Source organism: Bombus terrestris, chromosome 9 (genome assembly GCF_910591885.1).
Source record: "Bombus terrestris chromosome 9, iyBomTerr1.2, whole genome shotgun sequence".
NCBI lineage: Eukaryota > Metazoa > Arthropoda > Insecta > Hymenoptera > Apidae > Bombus > Bombus terrestris.
The window spans coordinates 7,726,508-7,747,951 of record NC_063277.1 but is presented as its reverse complement, the minus strand read 5'-3'; the positions used below and the strand labels follow the sequence as shown (position 1 = coordinate 7,747,951).

General features: G+C 40.7%; 1 long non-coding RNA gene across 1 annotated transcript in view; it reads left to right on the top strand.

Moving 5' to 3' along the window:
- Positions 1-21,444, top strand: part of LOC105666054 — a 126,256-nt gene that overhangs the window by 19,670 nt on the left and 85,142 nt on the right. The window contains exon 2 of the long non-coding RNA XR_001098973.3: positions 3,753-4,255. This is a non-coding gene — a long non-coding RNA (uncharacterized LOC105666054). The remainder of the gene's footprint in view (positions 1-3,752; positions 4,256-21,444) is intronic.

Here is a 21,444-nt window from a genome sequence, read left to right as displayed (position 1 = left end):
GATTGGGAGATGAAGGGAGCGATCGCGCATTAGGGTTCTTTCCCGTTCAGTTATTGTTCGAAGCATGATTCGAGTCTTCGTGACTCGAGGCCCATGGGTCGAAGGTGAGGGTTAATGAATGAATCGCCGGATATTCACGGTACAGCCACAAAGGAGGCAAGTCGAGCCACCGCGAAGACAAGGCCTCCCTTAATTAATATAGATTACTTCTAATTGTATATTTACCTATTAATTCATATTAACTCGGGGAGTAGGGCCACCGAGAAACGAATCGTCTTCGACTGGCTGATTCGGCTTAATCGACCAAAGGGTTGTAAATTGATTGATGTCTCATTCTCTATTCGTCTCTTTTCGTCCAGGGCTTCTTGTCGCCAATTGCATCATCGACTATGACTTTCCGTTTTCGTTCTAACGAATTAACTCCATCTTCCTCGGACCCTGATAATCGCGTCGTCTGATCAAACTCTCAGCTAGTAATCAAATCGTCTAACCTAGACGAGAAAAGTCGATCGTTTTAAAATACACTCGATTTTCATATTATATGCAATAATATAATTATTATCGTTATTAAATTAATCTACTCGCATGTACGTCTTAAAAATTAATTGAAGTTATAAGCGGCACTAATTCATGATTCCATTCAGTTAAATGGGCTGACTAATCCTTGATTTATAAAGCCCATTCATAGATTATGATACATCTATTGATTTTTGTCGTATTCTCAAAATCATGCTCATTTCATGATCTTAAACTGGTCTAGCTAGAATGAAATCATACACGAATGAAGAACATACCATCGTGGTTAACATAGATGTGTCCCTTACACAATTAACAAATTGCCTAACCTAAAAACGTAAGTACAATCGTGTCGAAACGATCATTTGACAATTGCTTCTGCGTAATCTTCACAACATGCAGTGCCACCAATCGAATCGATGAGCACACACCTAACGAACGAAAGGCTATCGAGGGATTCGCGGTTGTTTCGCTATTCTGTTAATTGAGAACCCCTGCAGCGACACGACACAAAAGAGTGAAGATAAGTTAGAAGAGAGGTTCACCTATCGGTATCGGGGGCGCTCGTTCCCCGTGAAGAAGCGAGTTCGAAATGAAAGCCGCGACTTATCCTCGGACTCGGCTTCTGATTGAATGGCTGCGCCGGAGGCAGTCGACGGGGAGGCAGAAAAGAACTACGAAGAAAGAGAGGGAGATCTCACATCCCTCTCTGTGCATGAGAAGACAGAGAGAGAGAGAGAGAGAGAGAGAGAGAGCACGTTGCCGCGAGAGCGCGCGCGGCATTTGATATCTGAAATCCCCAATATTTTTAAAAGCACAGGGGCTGCTGCTCCGGACTGCTGAGGAGGAGGGGTCTCGAGAAGCCGTCGTTTTGCCCGATCTCAAAGGCGTACGAGCCTTTCCACGGCCATTAAAATACGAATAATAATTATAAGAGCGACGGCAGAGTGATCAGTCCGCTCGCAGACGAAGCGATCGTCCATATCAGCCAAACGGGGGCCCCCTTTCTTACGCCGCCACCACGTTTTTCCTGCACCTCTTTTCTTCTTTCTCTTCTTCCCGCTTCTTCAGAAGCGAATGCAAAGCTGAATTTACAACGAACAGAAAAGACCAATCGGATGGTCGTCGTTATTTCACCATAACCCACCAAATGTGTTTGATATTGGTTGGACGATATGAAAATAGTATTTTCCAAAATGGCAACAGCTATAACGAATTATTCGATTTATATTGAATCCATCATTTTGTAAATGTTCTTGTATCGTTTATCGATCTAGAATTTTATGGTTATTTGAAATATTGTTCTTTTACCTTCTAAAGACTAGATCTTGACATTTTTCAATTTTCCATTATTTTTAATCTCTATTGTAGGTCAGGTGATAAATTATTTCCTTAAGAATCACTTTAAATTTTTTACTTGAGAAAACTAGAACCGCTTATATTAAGTTTGTAATTGAAGATCTTTCTGAGGGAGTTGCCATAAGATTGCAGTAACTTCAGATTGAACGATTATTTCTGCTTCGAAAAGACACTGTATATTTTTGAAATATAGGCAAATAAAGGTAAAGAGTCACGAGATGATGCGTGAAATAAATTTATTATAAAGAAGAGCCAAAAATTGGCACGCTTTAAAGGAATTTGCGTTCAATTGTCATCGTCGATAATTTCAAGCAAGGTTTTAATTTCTGTTCGCGCTTATGCGTTGGCACTCGTAAAACGCTCATTCGCGGAACGAGTTCGCTTGCGATTATTACAGCCGCATTTATACAGGGTGAACCGTGCGACATCGTTGTTTTGATTCTTTGCGACGTAGGCGTAGAAGTTTCTTTGTTTCGAATGTCTGCATTCTCTTCTACATGACTTTTACATCTTACTATCTATATATTTTAGTTTATAATCTGATTGTTACATTCGATTAGATTAATTACATATCATTTCGTTGCAAAAGCGTATTGGTATTAAGGAACAAGAAGATTTAAAGAATGATGTAGAATATTTTCTAAGAATTCAATATCTCACTTCCAAACTGGGAAAAGGAATGTGCAAGTAATTAACCTGCATACCTATCCCTCAGTGTAATGATCCAATAAAAGCAAATTCCTCGTCAGTTTACTAATAACGTGCAATCAAAGCGTTCGAGTTGCACGAATCACCTTGTATATGGGTGTGTTAATCAGCGCGAATCGCTTTTTTGGTAATTCCGCGGTGGATAGCTAATAAAATCCCATGCGGTATTAACGAGGATCGAAGTAATATCGTGGTAGGCATCAGCGGGGGTCTGGGTAAACCAGAACGATTACAAAGTTCTAAATTATTTCGCGAATTGGTTAATAAACGTGCGTTCGTGGCACGGTAAAACGCACGTAATTAGTATCGAAGATATTCTTTGCTGCTTTCGCTATTGGTCATTAGCATGTTTGAAGTATAAAAAATCTCTAGGACTTCGCTTAATTTCTTTTCTGGATCGTTAAACACTGAAAACATTTATCCAAGACAATAGATTCAATTTGATGAGAGAAAACGTTTTCATTGTGGTATTGGAAGAATTTTATTAGCAATCTTAGCATAGTGAAGTTGGAGTGAAGGTTAAAAGCTGCTCTCAGAATGTTCGCCCCGTTCAAATTTCAATTTTTGAAGTGTTTAACGTATTTAGATCGAATATTTATTAATCGTAGAGCATGATCTTCAGTAGAAAAAAGTTAAAAGTTAAGTAGAATCTTCCAAAGCGTGAAACAATCTCAGGTGTGCTTGATATACTCGTTTCTACTGACGCATACGTCGCGTTGTTTCAATCGCCCGATTTACATTCTAAACGACTTTAGCGAAGTAGCTAATATTCTTTCGAGTCTATGTGCTTCGACAGAAAACTCTAAAGCAAGCATCGTATCAAATCTTTAACATGTGATAAGCTCCATTGTGAATTTTACTGTACAGCGCGAACTCAAAGAACACCAGAAAGATGAATACTCTTGTGCTTTAATGCACGTTAATTTATCGGAACTCGAAACGATATGCATTGTTTCGAATATTCCCACAGGTATACGAATACTGAGAATTTATCGCAAATTATATTAAATACTAAGCATCCGCGTACGAATACCGCGTGTGCACAGCCGACATAAAATCCTCTAACCATGAACCCAACGTTCCACGATCGTTAATCCAACGCAATCTTGCTCGAATCTCAAAGTCGAGACAAAGAATGAAAAATTTTTTACGGCTTTCTATCGTTACAGTGACTACCCGTGTGAACGTCCAGCTGTAGCTCGTCGAGGATACGATTGGTCGAAGAAGAGTGTCAGCTCCGAACGTTACTATTTCATCCAACGTCCTGAGCCATAATAATAGAAGAGCATCGAGCCTAATTACGGCCGATACACATGTGACCGCTCGTCGAGGCTGCTAGAACGCTAGGTATCCTTAAAGGCACATCCACACGCCTTGGAGTGTCGCCCGAGCGAGCGTCTGCCCGCGATTGCTCGTTAGCGGAGCCACGGCCCCGTGTCTGTCACGAAATCGCTGATTATCATCGTTCAAGGAAACCACCGACGCTACGTCGCCTCCTAGCTCTCGTATACCAGCCATCGCGGTCATTACTTACTTATGCCACGGACTGGTAGCCTTAGAAAAGCTGTTGTCCACTGGCGCAGACCGCTCGATCTAGTTTCGATTTTCTCAACGAGCTTCCTCCTGGACAACTCTAACTAACGACCGTATATTCTACTTTGCACCTGCCACGGTAAGCTTATGACTTTTATTTGTAAACTAAAATTACTCGAAATCTTCTGCCTTAATTTGAATTGATTATTCGGTCGTTGGTATTCGCCGCAATTGAACGTGTTTGTAAATCATGGAAGAGTTAGTGGAGGATATTAAATTTTAGAAATTCCCTGTTTGGATTAATATAGACGAAATATTGAAAAATGTTCGACTCTTTAATTTCTCTATTTATGTATATATACATATTTGACGCGGCTATTAACCTCACTTCGAACGACTCGAAGGGGAATTTCAGGCGCGATCAGCGAACTCTGAAATCGTCGGAGATCGTTAACACTTACGTGAACTATAAACGCGCCGGGGGATCGTTAACTTATTGTAAACTGGCGCAGAACTCGCAATTTTAATGATCCACCGACACATGAATATGAATCTTGCAAATAATCCGTGCAACGAATACCTTTCCAGTTAACGTATACACGTGTAACTATTGAAAAAACATTCGTCCTCGACGTACATGTAAGTACTCTACGATCATGATGTTCGATCGAACGTTTTAAGAAAGTGAAACGGGAACGAAGCGGTATAAGAATAGCACAAAAGGACCGGGAGAAGAGAAAGGAGGAAAAAAATGGTTGCGTTTCTTGTTCGGAAAAAACAAAACAGACGCGAGTTTTAGAGAGTCCTTGGCACGAAACGTTGACGGAAGCAGCTTCTGCGCGCGGTCGAGAATGAAAAACCGCTTCTACGCTGCTGGCCTGGCTGGATCCGCGACGCGTTCACACATCGGTTGTCACCCGTGCACGTGTGAACATGGCGACACAACCCGGAATTAGGGAAGACGCTTATTATTTCAAGGTTCGGTTCGCTTGTGCATCAAATAATCAGTCGCGATGCGTTACACTAGATAAGTCCGTGAAAAAGTAGGCGATTAGATGCGGGGAAGGACGCGCCACTGACAGGAAGTAACTCGGATTAATTTCGCCAAGTAAAGCATTGTCTGCCTCGTTCTTTGTTCTCCTTCTCTGACGGCGAATTTATTGGAACTGACGTGACTTCGTAGCGAACTGCTGCTTCCGAAGAAATTCTATTATTTTATCGTCCCTCCGTTAGAAACATGGAAACGATCGTTCAGTTCAAAAGGTCGTTGTAATATCTCGTGATGAATTAAAACGACTCTTATGATTTAAGGTAGATGCAAATTGAAAACATTAAACATATCGAGCATTGAAAATGAGTTTACTTTATGATATCTATCGATGGGCGTTTGCATGATTATGCGGGTATAATAATCGTATAACAAACATTGCTTCGACCGTTCGTGGAAAGACACGATCTCGAAGAAGCGCGTCAACGGGAGCCGTAAATTCCCGTTACGATTCGAATAATCGACGCCACGAATAGATCGATCCCTTATTTCGATTAGGATAATAGGGGTGGTTGAGTGAGTATAACGCTGATTTTAACAGGTTATAATATATATATTTTCAGCAATTAAACTTCAATATTGGATACAATTGTGTGTATGTTGACTGCCAAACTACGAGTGAGTACGGCCTGAGACTCTTTTCGTGTTGGCGACTGCGTTTTGACTTTGACGTTATCGAGATTTGACTCTGATGCTGAGCTTTTACTTCTGTCGATTGACTGTTTTCGATTTGGCGACTGTGATGACTGTAACGAGTATCCTGGAGCGAGGCGTCAAATGAAATACAGGGATGTTTGTAAGCAAAAGAATTCTATTCTTTTCTCAGTAGGATTAAGATATTATAGATTTAGTTTTCTATATATATTTTAGATTCCTTTTAAAACGCAAGGTTTAAATGTTCAAACTCTTCGAACTTTGAAATAATTATGTTCTTGGTTTTTAATCTTTACATCCTCGGCGTAGCTGATATTAAAATTTGTATCCCTGCTATGTCATAAAAATTAGTAAAATGTATTAACAGAGTCAGCAGTTAGCAATATTGAAATCAAACTCGTTTTAAGAGCGAGCCGAGACGTCAGCTATTCCGGTAATAGATATGAATCGTTCGTATAAATGAAGATTTCGATTAAACGTAGAAGAAGGTCCAAGAAAGTTTGATGTAGGGTCATGAATCATTTAGCCAGCCAGGACGTATCAGGGTTTCAAATAACGATGCTTTGGAATCACCCTTCTGAAAACGTCAGAACGATTCCTCTGCTAGAACCCGCATATCGGTCAGGGTTAGTCTTTCGGTAGCAAGTCAGCTTGACAAATGCTCGGTAACACCCTCGATCTCTCTGATCCTCTTTCCTCGAATGTGAATCTTCTAGCCGGGCAGCAATGAAGCAGATACTTTTTCTTTTATCAGATACTTTATTACTTTAAGAAATGGGATATAGAGTTCATGTTTTCTTAATTAACTATTTTTTATTATATTTATTTTATCGTTAGGATATCATTGAAAGGTTTGCAGTAATATTTCTAATATTCGTTAGCGCTTATGAACGTAGGATTTTGTCTTTTTTTTTTTTTGCAAAATTTATCGATACCTTGTGGATTTTTATACAATTCATGGTTTTCTTAACTTTAAACTTGCAAAACTTTCGATTGATTTGTATATTTTCTAAAATTCATACGTAGATACTTTCTCAAATTACTGTATCATAAATACGTTCTTATATTACCAAAATTCATACGGTCAGCAATGTATTGGAATTTAATTCGAAGTTAAATTGTCACGTAACGAGACTCTGACGTTTTGAGTGAAAATGAGAAGTAACGAAATCATTGTATATAAAGATGGAGAAACACAGATAGACACGATTGTCCGCGTATAAAGGTCTCGGCGAAGGCGGAGAAGGGCGGAGGAACACAAAAGCGGAAAAAGAAAGAAAATAATTCCTTCGGATGGGTTTATTTACGGTTCACCTAGTACGGTTGCGTCCCGTACGTGTTGGGTGCCGATTCGTTCTTGCTTTCCATCCGAGAGCCAAAATCCCCGTGATACTCACAATACGTAAGGGAGAAAAACAACGATCGTGATCGTGGAATAAAGTAGACAGCACGGCATAGGGATGATGTATGGCGAAATATACAAAGACACGTTGTCTCCCGTTATTTACGTTATTGTGTGCCGACATCTTTCAACTTTAATAAGAATGGGACTTTGAAATTCCGCGTGTTGAACGCGACACGCTGAACGAATTGCCATTGGTAATACTATGTTATAGCAAACGTGGCATCAGCAACCATTGAACCGGTCAACTCAGATTTAACGTAACTTCCTTCTCCTTTTTTCGTTTGCTATCGAGATATGAATTAGATAAATTGAATCGCTTGTAAGAAATATTTCCTTCAATAAATATAATCGATTTCTTTAATTTTGATGCGAAGGATATACATTGGAGATAGGTGTTATGTTTCAGAAAAATCGAGTTACCAATGGAAGCATATAAAATTTCTGTCTTTAGGATAACATAAAAAATAATCTAAATTCATCCATACTTTAATATACTTATTCATAAGTTATTGTGAAGTAGTTTTAAACATTCTTAAATATTTACGAGCAGTTTAAACTTCAAACTCGGGAACCTCAACGCGTTAAAGTATGCTGTTCTCTAAAAATTTTTCAAACTATCGATGAAGATAAGGAGTACAAATCGGGAAGGAGTCTCCGTGTCCAGACGGTTCTTCGACGTTAATTTAGCCGAAAGTTCACGAAAACAAATTGGCAAGATCAACCAGCAGAAGAAGTTGCTGGAAGAAGTTAATCCACGTGAAAGCCAGACTAGGTTAAGTCCACCAGGTCAAAGGATTTCTGTTGATCGATCGAAGGATCTAGCTTTATCGACCTCTCCTTCTACTAAGGCTTCTCGTTGGCTTTGTACGGTAATACGATGGAGAATCACCAAACCGTATTGCAAATCCTATGTTGCTTGCGATAATGAGTTTTCCAGCACCATATCCTAACCTTTATTTTTGGTCAAATAGTTTAAACATACATGATTTTTAATTATGTGATAGAAATTAAATTTATGTCGCAACGTTATTAATTACGAAGAAGACAAGAAGCTTCCCGTTATTTCCTATAAAAATTAGGTTAAAGTTAATAGCCAAGCATATTTTTATTTCTGGGTCTCACGTTCTACATTTACATTGTGGCTGATGTTAATCTTCCTATTTCCTAATCCTCCCTTTCTCCCTTTCTTTCACGCATTCGTTTACTCACACGCTGTTCTGCTTTACGTAAACTCTAACTTTCTACACATGTAATAAAATTATTATCATTATTACATTAAATTGATCCATCCACGTTTCAATCAAATTATCAACACAGCTAATTGTAGGTCACGATTCCGTCGATCTAAACAAGCCTGATTAATCCCCGATTTTAAAGAGAAGATATCTTTGACAATGATGAATATGATTCTAAGGATAGCTGGATTGATTCTTTGAGTATTTTTAATACTATTGCTGCGATGAATAAAAAATGACGAACTAGTTGACAAAAAAGCTGTCTACATACCATACTTATTACATTTTATTTAATGGATCATGAAAGATTGAAAAGAACAATTCAAACCCGAACTGATCTAAAGAAGCAACACGGTTCGTTCGATCCGAGTGATTTTGAAACGCAAATCGTCGCGAATGTTCCGTCCTTTCCTGAAAGCGGTGAATGGGAGGAAACAACGGGCGATTCAACGACCTGGAATAGGAAAAGAATCTCTCTCTCCCGTTGTCCTCACCGCCGCTATTAGTCTAGCTGCTTCCATTAACGAGTACAGTAATTGCGACGAAGGTTTTCTCCTCCGGCGCGGATTAAATCGTATAATTCAGCTAGCGACATTCCAGGATTGTCTATCAACGACCGCGGGGGCACACGATCGCGGCTGCTTTCTCACCGTCACCGGAAGTAACCGCGAGAGGAGACGGCCGCTTGCCGAGAGGGGGCACCGTTAAAAACATAGAAAACGCAACAGATACATCTCTCGTCGTGGCTTAATTCCATAAATAAAGGCGAACCGAGCTGCGCTCCGGCATAATGAACCATCGGCCGGTTAATGCATAGGATTATCGAGTCTTCCCATGCCCCACATCGGTCATTACGGAATAACAGTAATTATTGATATGCGAGCTTCGTAGCCACGTCTCCGCTGGCATTGTCAGGCGCCTCGTCTCCTTTCTTTATATCTCTCTCGACTCCTTTCCTTTCCTCTATGCCCGCTATTGCTCAACCACACTCTCATTCTCTCTTTCTCTCTCTTTCTTTCTTTCTTTCTCTCCCTCCCCTCGACAGCTTTACATTTTTATAAAGATCGCGTCCGTCTCTTCGTCTCTCCGTGTCTGCTTGGCTGTCTGTCCCCTTTGGAAAGAGGAAAGAGACATTCGATGAGAGCGGATGCAGAGGGACAGTTGCGTGAGCCCGCTCACATTGTTGGCCCCCGGCTGAAGATAAGTACTGGCTGAGCAGTGCCTTTTCTTTCCCTATCTCTCTCCCCCCTCTCTCTTTCTCTCCTCTCGCTAGCTACCCGCCATCTCCCCGCCTCTCTACACCCGCGTACACACGCTTTTTCACGAATCGACGCCGCGCGCATACACGCAGCTATAAGGACTCGGAGGTTAGGCCAGGTCGGGTTAGCGAACTGTACACAAATGTCAGGGGAAACCATAACGTTGTAATTTATTGCCGAGCACGGCATTGTGGCCGCCTCTCGCGGGGGCGGTGTGACGGATCAAGAGTCGGACGAAGAGAAAACTCGTTCCGTATCGTTCGAACGCGGCCGGACGCTAGGATGAGATTCGATTTGCCCGTCGACTATCCAGACCCACGACTGTCTCGATACGGATGTTAGAGAGACACAACGATAAAGCCATCTCCTTTAGTGCCGAACCAACGCAACGTTGCTTCCTACTTTTGCCGTCTGGATCTTTCGTGTCCAACGCGTTCTTCACATCCCCCTCTGTTTTTGTCGAGCTACGTGCGTACGTGGCAGTGTTTTGAGATTCGGAGGCGATTTGTATTTGTTTGTTTCTTCAATTCAACAAGCTTTATGGAGATGTGGCGAAGTAGAATCTTTCGGCGTAGAGTTTTACAAGTATGTTTGAAGTTTCTACAGGAGATGGAAACGGCTGTATAGCGATGAAAGTAACAATCAAGGTATAATATTTTCTTTTGATGCTGAACACAAAGTTTTATTTTAAAGATTGAATTCTACTAACGGCGGACGTAATTATTTATTAACTTCTTTTCCATAAATACGATTATCCTCTTCTTTGAACGCATTCTCCAGTTTTGTTTCTATCCGCGGCTTTCTGTTAATGTTTAATAATGGTTAATAACGATGAATGTTCCCTGCTGCTTGCTCTGAATTTTTTATTCAAACAGGCTGACAAACACTCGTTTCAAAAAAATGTTCTTCTACATAGTTGTGATTTTTTCCAATTAAAATATTTGCGATTGCTTTTAACAAATTCCTAAAAGCATCGAATTACACGTTGGAAAGGGTTTCCTCCATAAGATTCGGTCAGTGTATAACTAATCGTTTTTCTAACGCTATACTTAGATACTTTTAACTTACACTGCCATATACTTTGGTAATTTGATATCTTGTAAAATTCGTATAAAACTAAGCGTAATTTACACTACCGGTGGAAACATGGATAGAGCAACGAACCGATTTCTCGTTATATGGAATTCGATGGTCGCGAACGATGTCGAGCAAAACTCGAAGCGACGGGCTTTATTAACATCGGCGAATGCGTAAATAGAGCGACTGCACATCCCCAACATTCCTGCGGACGTGCTGAGTGACCATGGGGTACGCGTTATTGGAGAACGCCTGAACCGTAACGACCATAGCCAAACCGCATACGATTATAGTAGGAAAGAACGCATCGCGTACGGTCATATCAGGCAGCAGGCAAGGCCGTCGTATATACGTAATGTATAGAGAGTATGTAGATACGTATGTATACGGTGATGTGTATGGTCACGCAGGGACACGCGTATGCGTGCACGCGCGGCTGCGCTGCATATTCCCAGCGTTAATTTATGTATGTACGCGTACAGGCCGCATTGTGCGCAGCTGTATTTGTATCGCGGACTGGGCTATGATCCGAGACCACAGATCGTGACTTCTGTGGGAAACTTGAAGGAAAGTAATAACTGCCGGCGCTACCAAAGCACATCCGTCATTTCTGCGTGCCGGTGCGTGCATCCGTGATCACGCTCTACCAATAAAGGGGTACGAATAATCGACGATGGAACCATTCTTTTCTTCTATTCCAATTTTTATTGAAATCCAGAAACGATTTTTTTTTTTTTTTTTTTTTTTAGTAACAAGGAACATAAATCTTATGAGGAGTAATACATAACAAACGTTAGACAGAATTGTCGACTTTTTCTCCCAATTTAACATGACGATAGAAATATCTAAACAGTACCAAAGAATCTTTTAAGAATTGATGGGAAAAATGTAATATTAGAATTGTGGTATTCATCTGATAAATGTGAATCATACTGAAGGTAATGAGTCGTTAGAAGCAATAATTATTAAAAACAGCACCATGTTTATTGATCTTTATCTGTTCGTTTAAATTTCATTCGTCCGATCCACTGATTCTACAAAATAATCTAGCCTACTTTCCTGTCATGGTTATATTCGTTCCATTTGTCGGAAATCCCGAACCTCGAAACTTGCGTAGTGAAATCAAAGCGATATCTATCTGGTCGGTAAAGGCTTTTATTACAATTGCGAGCTTCTCAATCGAAATTGGGGCTTCACCAAGGTCGTGGTGACTCGGCCCGCTAGCCGGAGGAAAGCCTGGCTGGCAGGTAGGCGACTGAGAAAGAGACTAAGAGGGCGGTCGGGAGGGGGTGGCTTGAAGTTGCCATAAATTCGCGAATGGACCGCCCAGCCATCAAAGCGATCACCCGAGGCTTCCTTACCCCGAGTCCTTGCATACCGGCACCGATATTAAATGACAAAGGCCAAAGGCATACCTCGCCTCGACGAGAAGGGTTGGCGGGGTAGCAAATTCTCGCGTACGAACCCCCAAGCATCCGCCGCCGCCTGAGAGGCCAGAACGTTCCCTCTTCTCGTACCTTAAGTCGGCCCCTTACCTCGAGAGCCCATCCGTATCGGCATTTCGCGGCCAGGATATTTTAAATACGTACACCCGCGCGCCACCCTAAACCACCACCGGCTGAGCAACTTTCAACCCTCTCGATGCGGGGTGAACGAGTTGGAGGACGTGGTTTCTGCACAGCGCGGCTGGCTTTGATGTCGTCTTAAAAATATTAACGACGCAACGTGTTTCAGGGAGAGGCGAATCGACGACGAAAGGACGAGGGCAAACGACCCATGCGGAAGTCGAGGAATTTCGTCGCCCGTCCGTTTTCTCTCTTCTCGCCGATTCGAGAAATTTTTCTAACGAACGAGTACTACGGGATCTGCCTTTTTCTCTTCGCCTGCTCTGTTCTCACTTTCCTCTTCTACTATCTCGTTTACAGTGAAATAGTTTTGGGAATTGAAGCGGGAGACTGCTATCGGTCCTTGACTATTTAATGAGAAAGCTAAGAACGACAAAATCCCCGGTGACGCGACCATCTTTTCAATATGGTAATTCTTTGGATATATACAGTCGCGGCTATAAAGGATACGTCAATCGACCGCGCATTTCCTGCGCTCGACAACGTTTGAAAAGGAGGAGCTAGTGCAGCACCCCGAATCTTCCGTTTCCTGGTGGAATAAGGCATTCAAAAGTCCATCACTGTATCGATGCTACGCGCGCTATTTCACTAACCTAACCCCAATCGTCCTGTTTGACTCGGTGAATATGTTTGTTTTTGAAAAAATCAACGTTATACAATTTTGTTATAATCGTATTTATGTAGGTTTTGTACGATACAACATATTGGCACATATTGTATTTTGAGGTAAAGGTAAAAGGTAGGTTTAGAATTATTGCTTTTTTATCGATACATGATTTCTATAATGTCATGCTGTTAAATACATAATTAATTTCGATACGATTATTGAAAATATCCAGAATTACTGATATATATCTTACACATCTTATCTTATAAACAAATAATTACACATATTATGTTATTACTGTACAGTTCAGCAATTTGCACAAGAGGTTGTTACGAAATAAATTAAAATAATTGAATCACCTCAACATCCGTCTTGCCTACGCGTCAAAATGTTATACATACATCTCGACGATCAAACACCTTTAACCATGGTAACAGTTTCAAAAAAGAACATCCGTTGCACCATTCCTTCCTTTCTCCACTTGATTCGAACAATAACTCTGTGTCGGGAACGAGGTTGGGTCCTATTTACGTAGGACCGTATGGCGGCAATAAAGAAATTAAGAGAACTTATCAGTTTCCGGCAAAGCACCTGGCGAAGCCGAACCCCGTGATTACGAGCGGTCACAATAGAAACATTGTCTTTGGTCCTTGTCGTTCTGCAACCCTCTTCGAAGATCCAAGTCTTTCTCGGTGTATTCGTGGACGATACAAACGAATGTCTGTAGACCATGGTGGCGCAATAAAGTCAGGGAATAGCAAAGAGCAGAAGTGAGAATCGTGGAAAGAAGGCGTGAGTTTTACGATCCTGGCACGCATTGTGCGCGCGCGGTGATTCTCGACGCCGGCAAACGAAATTTTATTATACATCCCGTGTCACTTGCGAGCCCGTAAATCGACATTTATTTAGGCTCGCATTGTTACCGTCTCCCACCTGCTCCACGCGATAAGAAATTCCGATAGAACAGGTACCAGGAGTTTTCCTTTTAATCGTGCCGAGATTTCTTCGTTCTTCTTTACCATGATTCGGACGATGAAAGAACGGCGTGCTTTACTTTTCTTCGCGAGTTAAGGACGCAATGAAACTGCGTGCTTTGCAACTTGCACGTCGTATATTTTTGAAGCGAATTTTTTAAGGAATATTTTTAAAAAAATTGCGAGTATTTATACTTTGTCGTGCGGGATAAATTTCTTCAATTTTCCGCCTTGCATTGATGTCAATATAATAGTCGATGAAAAATCAAACTAATAGTCATCGATATAATAATTACAATAATATATTACGAGATAAGAAATAATACAATTAATCGAATCACTTCGATAACGGGGAATATTTCTCGAATAATTGAAACTAAGATTCGTGCGATTTTTAAAAAACGATACGATCAAAAAATAGTATTCGTCGTTTCAATAAAGAATCGTAGCTATTAACAATAGCAACGAACCCTTTTTAATTTGAAACCATCTCGTGGTAGAAGCGATTAAAAATATAAAAGATATCACTGTGCGCGTACATTGAAAATTTCTAGTAATAGCGTAAATACGTAAAGCAACCCCTCTATGAAAATAACCACATATCATTCCATTCTCTTGTTTTTTGTCTCTTTTCTACAATCTCTTTATAATAGCGTACTTGATAAAGCGATGGAACGTTGTTCCCCGATGACCAGTGGTGTAGCTGAACGACGCTTTGGCGTGCCGTATTCGCACGTAATTTATCGAATCGGGTGTAGGAAATTTCTCCGCATTTCTTTTTTAACACGCCGCTGGCGACGATCGAATTACCGTGGAAGTAATGGGGGTGTGATGATAGAGAATATGTGTGCGCGCACAGCTCGATGCACGAGCGAACGTGGAGGATCGTTTGCCATGGGAGAAGTGCACTCGACCCCATCCTTTCATGGCCTATTGATTCCCAATTTCACCGATAATGGTCGGGGCGCTGGCTTTTTTTGCGCGGATACACTTGTTGAGCCTTGCTGCGAGGGTGAGGGGGTGATTTTGCACCGGCCTGCGAACGGGACCTATCCTCTCTCTATTTTTTTTCCTCTCCCCGCTTCCTTTTTTTCACACCCACTCCCCTGTGTTTAGGAGGGGTGGGGGAGAATATGGTGTTCTCGCCCGCATGCTCACGTGGGACATGCAGGGGCTGATTTTATGGCGTGTTTGGGGCGATCCAGACATAAACGCGATCCGAGCCGAACGACAAGGGTGAGAAGCATCCCCAAGTGGACCTGGATTCGATGAGCGATCCTGTCTTTCCCTGGTATTCACAGTGAATCTTGTTCCTTCATGAATTTCTGTGAACCATGTCGCTTCTAATTATTGATAAACGTACAAATGAATGATTACATATCTAAAAATATATTATAAGTAATATGGAAAATATTTTTAAATCTTCTTCTATCGTCTTAGATGAGGGGGTTTATCTATTAGATTTGGGGAATGCTCGCTTTTAACTTATATTTTGTTTCTTACTTTATTTCAACGTTTTATTTCAATTCGATCAAGTCCAAATAGGTTTCATATCCAATAATTTTCTTTCTTATTTTTATTATCGTTATTTCTATTTCTCATGCATGTTAATTCTATTTAATCGCCGTAAAATTCAGTTGAAAACCATCGCAAATAACCAACTTCCATTTTATCGCTTTTGTGATCGAGTTGTTAGTTTTATCGAGGAAAGATGGGAATCCTTTTAAAAAGGGGGCAATGAAGAAACCTGGGAATCAAACCCTTCTTTTTTTTGCTAAACACCGTGGTAAAACGTGGAGCTTTTCGGAAAGAGCTATTTGACTAAGAAGGGTCTCCGATGTAATGGGGTTGCCACGGAATTAAAGGAGACCCAGTGATTATTGTCGGGGAAAGGACTGGACAGGAGGGTGCGACAGGACGCCGGAAGGGACAACCAGTTGGCTAACCGAAGCAAACATCAGTTGACCGGAATCGTTTGAACGGGGTCCGGCTTTGAAGTGTGTTTCGCGTCTGACAAAACAATCGCCGATAACACGCTTGAAATTAATTGCAAAAGAAAATGTTGACGCAGTTGAATTTCCTGGAAAAATTGAAAGGGACAACTTAAAGAATACTTCATTGTACCAGTTTTTTAGGACCCTTCTGTCCTTTTTTTTTTATAAAGGAGCTATAAAAATCTTTTCATCGATATTTTGCACATACTTTGTTTTACATGTTAGTAATACGTACACATTTTTTTGAAAAAAACTTGTTTGAAATGAAAAAGAGGAGGTAGATTCTTAAAATAGAATGGGTTCTACTATAGCAGATTGAAAAAGAGAAGTTGCCGTAATTGGAAGAATATCGATTCCTTTAAAGCTACAGCAATTTATTTCACATATTCTAATTAGCGTCACTAATCTTCTCGAGAGGAAGTATATGTTAAATATATGTTAAAAACGTTAAGTTAAATGTCAGTGTCATAGTTAACTGGCCGAGATCAGATTTTTACCGGAAAATTTCCATTTTGTTTCTCGGTGTTATTATCAAATTTCAAGCTCCTATAAATGATTGTGCACAGCCAACGATTTGGAAGAAAATCGTATCCGTGCGAACGTCGAACTATTGACAGAAATGACCGCAATTAAAATCATTAAAACGAATCATGCGGATCCGTTTTAAAGACGTGCTTATCCTTGGAGTTTACTGTTTCACCAAAGGTCTTCCAGTTCGTTTTGTCTATCCTTTCTTTCCGCTCCCTTGCCTCCTGTTATCTTCGTTCAAATAGACATCGCCACTCTTTTCCGTATAATACTGCCGTTCAAACTGCTAGCACTCTCCATCCATTGGGTAATGCTGAACCCCTCTTCTCGTGCTCTTGAGAGAGATCAAGAGAACGGTAACAGTGACGGTAACAGTAATAGCCCTTCAGAGATACTTTGCACGTTTGCATTTTCAACGAGAACGGAACTCTCTTTGGTGCACGGGCGACCTTATCGATTTTAATAATGTTCATTTTTAACGAGATGCTTTGCAGATGCGATCAATTTCTCCTCTCGAGCGAATCGCAGTCGAAACTAATTTCATCTCTCTATTATAGCCTCCCAATTTTGCACTCCTTTGTTATAAATGGTTCATACGTAGATGTACTTTGTCCAGGATTTTGAAATTTGTGTTTAACATTTCTGATACTTTCTGTAAAAACAGTGAAAGTAGCCATTCTATGGTTACGCAAGTTCAAAGTGTCAGATTGATCTTTAAATCGATCTTTAAACAATTAGACAAGTAGTATTTTGTTAATGGTAAATCTACGTATATATGTTTGGTACTTTGATTTGTTCGATAGTCTATATCTCATAGTCGAAATGTACGCGTAACATGAAATTTATAATTTATCAAAAGTGTAGTTCAGATTCTGCATCTTTCTTATATACCGTAATACAAACTTTTAAGCAGCATCAAACTGTTAAACAGCAGCATAAACTGCTAAAGCTTAGCTTCAACTATCCAGTAACATTTATTTCTCATATTCATAACGTGAATGTAGCCGAAATTAAATTTACTCTTCGAAGCTCCTATACAACCCTTAACGACGACATTTGCCTAAAACGTTCATCCACAGAAGCAAAGATAAATCGATCGCTACCAGCAACTGCGCTCGCCGAAACCGAATCAAACTCGTACAAACCTACCCTATGCTCGATTCCTCCTAACAATTCGGTCAAGTATGATCGTATCCGAGTTGAGCGGATCCAGCTAACCAACAATACGATCAGCAATAGAACAGCAGAGGGATGCGAAACTTTTCTCATCTCCTTCGATATTTACCAGATCGAATCGAGTTCGAAAATTAAAGAAACCGGGGTACGAAGCGAGCAAACTAAACGGTTTGGAGCGGAAAGCTGACTCTGTAGGTGGTGATCGAAGGGACGAGCGTCCTCTCTTTTCGATCCGGGCGCGCAGATACCCGGCGTAATTACTAATAAGTTTTCGACACGAAACGAGGTGAGGAAAAGGGAGAGGGTTAATCCGAAAGTACGAGCAAAAGGGGTTCGTACCGTTGATACTCGGCAGACGGAGGACCCGTGGGGGCAATGAGGGAAGAGGAGGAAGGGTGAAAGCGTCGAAAGAGAGCGGAAGATCACCCTCGGGTTCCGTCGAGGCGAAGGAAGCCGGATGGCTGAAACCAGTTAAAGATTTGCGATGTCTTTTCGATCCCGAGCCGAGATATTCGTAATTACTGTTTGTGTTTCTCTCCGTCGGCGCCGTATTTATCCCCCATGGAACCCGTTCAACCCCCGACCCCGTATCTTTCGAACTCTTCAACGCAGCCCCCCTCTTCCTCGTCCTTAAATCCGGTTCCCTGATTCCCGATTCCTCCGACTTTCTGCCGCCTCGTTCCTCTCGGCTCCTCTTTCGATTGCCCCTTGCTACCCCGTCGATCCTTATCTCCGCGGGGGCGATGAAAGCGGCTGGGAGTGCCGCTCTTGAAAGGGTGCCGCGAGTTTTCGGAGATCGAGTATCCTTTTAGCTGGCTGCATTTGATTTATCGAGCAACCGCTGACGCAACCCTATCGTACGTCTCGATTTTTGCTATGGGAAGAACTAGATCTTTGCATCACGAATTCTAACTAGTGGAAGATTGGTATCGTTTTCATGATCTATTCTTTATAATATCGAATTATGCATTGTCTTATATAAAATAAAGGAGAGTTTAAAAGCCATTATTTCTTTAGTTACACAGGTGAAGAGTTGAAATGGTGAATGCGCGAGTGGGAAATGTGGATTTCTAAAAGAGATAAAGAACAGTTGGTTAATTAGTCGAATGTGAGATCTGTTTCTATAATTCCTGTCTCCGAAGCTATTAAACATATGAAATCGCTTTTTTTCTTTTTTTAATCAAGGATATTGATCTTCTGAATAGATTTCGTTACTACAGCCATATTCCTTGTCCAAAGATTTATGATTTCATAGATCATAGTTTTTTATTACAATTTGAAAACTGGAAGCCAGTAACTATTATAATCAGATTAAAGTGAGTAAATAAAATAAAATCTAAAAAATATACAGACACTAAAATATATCACTTGCAAATTATACGTACTAGTAAAATAAAAATTCAAGTAAACACATACACTTGGTTCTAAAAGGATAGACTAATCATTAAGATCGCAGATCTATAATTGAGACTATCATATATTTCACATTTCAGCCAGACCAATCGAAATTCTGTCGTTTTGTAATAGCAAGCTCTTACTTCCTGCCATATGTTTAAAATGTGGAGCAGCCAGAGCGGAATGTGCAGACATGACAGAAAGTACGCTGAACTCCTTTTAAATATATTTGTTACGCGTCTGCTTGTAATTATGTAGATCACAGGTAGTGAACGTATCATCAAGGTAATGGCTTCTGGTTGGTGGTCAGAGTCCAGGAGAATCGTAATATATGGTAGTTAAAACCAGGTGTCAGAATCAATCAATATTTTACGATCACTAATAATCAGCTTGGACATACGCGACATGACACGTTCACTGTTTTTGAACGCCGTACACTTTTCCGTTAAGTCGTTTGTCATCGTGCCCGATGACTTTACGATACTACAACACAGTCATCTCTTACTGGGTTATGAGAAATTTACAATCGACGTCTCAATTCGTAGTTTGGTTTAGTGACAAGTCAAACGAGCGAACCTAGGTATCACGGTTAATAATCGTTAGAGAACCATTCGGGGATATTAATGTGTCGCTTTTATCTTTAGATTTAACTCTTTCGTCACTGCATGTGTTTTTATTGGGAAAGACATTCATTTCCACTATCATTTTCTCGAATAAAATTTTAACAAAAGACAGTCTGTTGTTGGCATGAAAAAATTCTATTGCCGAATTAAAGCAAACAGACGTATCAATCACACATTGAAATATACCAAAGAAAGATAAACTGTAGATTTTAATTAGTATATATGAATATAACTTTAGCTTACAATAGTCAGATTATATTGAATCTATCGTATGATATTTTGGCTGATATTCCGAGGTAAGCTATAAGCGTTAAATTTTTATTAAAAATTCGACCATTTCATCTTCGATAACTTTAATAACATCTTGAAATAAAAAACTAAAAATAAATAGAATAATTGCCTTGTGTATCCTATCAGTTTTTGTAAATAACATAGTTATAAAATAATTTTAATATATTGTAGTATCTACGGACAACAATGACCAAGAGTAGTGTCTTCGACCAGAAACCTTCTAACGACTAAAGGACCCTCGTTTGCCATCAGGATGCTTCGGGGGTAATGTTTTCCTTCCCGACTCGGCGGCTTGATTTATTTTATTGCTCCTGGCCTAACGTTCGGCGTTTATTTCGTCGAATTACAAGAAAGGGGTTGCTCGCGCCACTCGCTAAAAGGCGGCCCACTCCTGCCCTCGCACCCCTTTCTTTTGCCATTTCTCAACCCCCTCCGATCCTTAAACCTTATGCTACTTTCGATTGCGGGGAATCGGGCTTCAGAAAAAGTTATAACTAAAGAGACCGCAGGCCTCCAATGAGAGGAAATATCCCAAACATTGCGTTTCAAGGCTTCCCTTTTATCGTCGGTTTCATTTCAAACAGGACTAATCATTTTTTCAAGTGAATATTGAAAATATTTATAAATACGTCGAAATTGAAATATTTGCATTGTACGTTCGCTTCATAAAAATTTATTTAGCTATTCGCGGTTTTCATAGTGAACGGATAGAACTATATTCATCGAATAACAACAGAATATTTCTTAAATCATTCCTTATAACACGAAGCTTCATATTAAAATATGATTAACAAAATGGACAAAGCCAACCCTGTTACATAACGAAATTCAAGATAAACACCAGCTCCGTATCTTTTATTTCAATCTTTCCTCACTGCTGGCACGTGCTATAACAAACGAACCGACAAAGTTACGCAATCGTGCTATTCAATAGCGACTAAAATTAGTAAACGACGCTTCGGCGCAAATTCAAAATAGAAACGATGGATAAAACGTAGTAGATGTCGGAAACCAATGCAGGCCCCGTAAGAAACCCGGTTCTAAAGGCATCTTAATGTTTGCAACGTTACGGTTGTGGGGCTGCTATGATAATTGTAATGAACGCTTGCAGATTCCGCGAGCCCATCTGCGCCCAGGTTCCGCCAACCCCCGGCCGCCCCGCCGCAGACGCCGCTTCGAGGAATGAGCGAGCAACGCTCTCTGTACAAACTCGGGAGCTCTTAAGTACCGAACTTGTTAGAATTGATTTAAGTGCTGAATGCTAAATCAACCGAAGGGCCCACCCTTCCACCGGGCCTCTGTGCTGCAACGGTGGGCGGGGGTCGGGAGTGGAACGGAAAATTTACGAGTCGCTCGCGTTTACGTGTATCCTCGTGGCAGACCGACGACCCTCCGTGTAATCGCTGTTTCGCGCGGATCAGATGAAGCTTAATGGAA